This window comes from Etheostoma spectabile, chromosome 3, assembly GCF_008692095.1.
Source record: "Etheostoma spectabile isolate EspeVRDwgs_2016 chromosome 3, UIUC_Espe_1.0, whole genome shotgun sequence".
NCBI lineage: Eukaryota > Metazoa > Chordata > Actinopteri > Perciformes > Percidae > Etheostoma > Etheostoma spectabile.
Window position 1 is genome coordinate 13,866,666 of NC_045735.1, and position 255 is coordinate 13,866,920.

The window sequence follows — 255 nt, forward strand, 5'->3', positions numbered from 1 at the left end:
CCCAAAGAGCACCATGTCATGGGACCTTTTAAGTTGTCACTTTTGTCACTCTGGAGGAGAACGTGTCCCATGTCATTCAAATATGTAGCTCTCGTAACTAATTTGTGTTGGATTATTTCAATAAAGTGTGTTTTACTAACAAAAAGTTTAAATATTCTTTATGTGGTGATTTGAGCTCATCTGCAGTTGCACTGGCTGTAAGTCTGTAATGAATAAGATTGTGTGCCTCTCTCTCTCTTTCTCTCTCTCTCTCTC

At 38.4% G+C, this 255-nt stretch overlaps 1 protein-coding gene across 1 annotated transcript in view; it reads left to right on the top strand.

Moving 5' to 3' along the window:
• The window catches only part of mmp28 (matrix metallopeptidase 28), a 20,265-nt gene that overhangs the window by 12,207 nt on the left and 7,803 nt on the right, over nt 1-255 (top strand). The gene's annotated exons all lie outside the window — the stretch shown is intronic.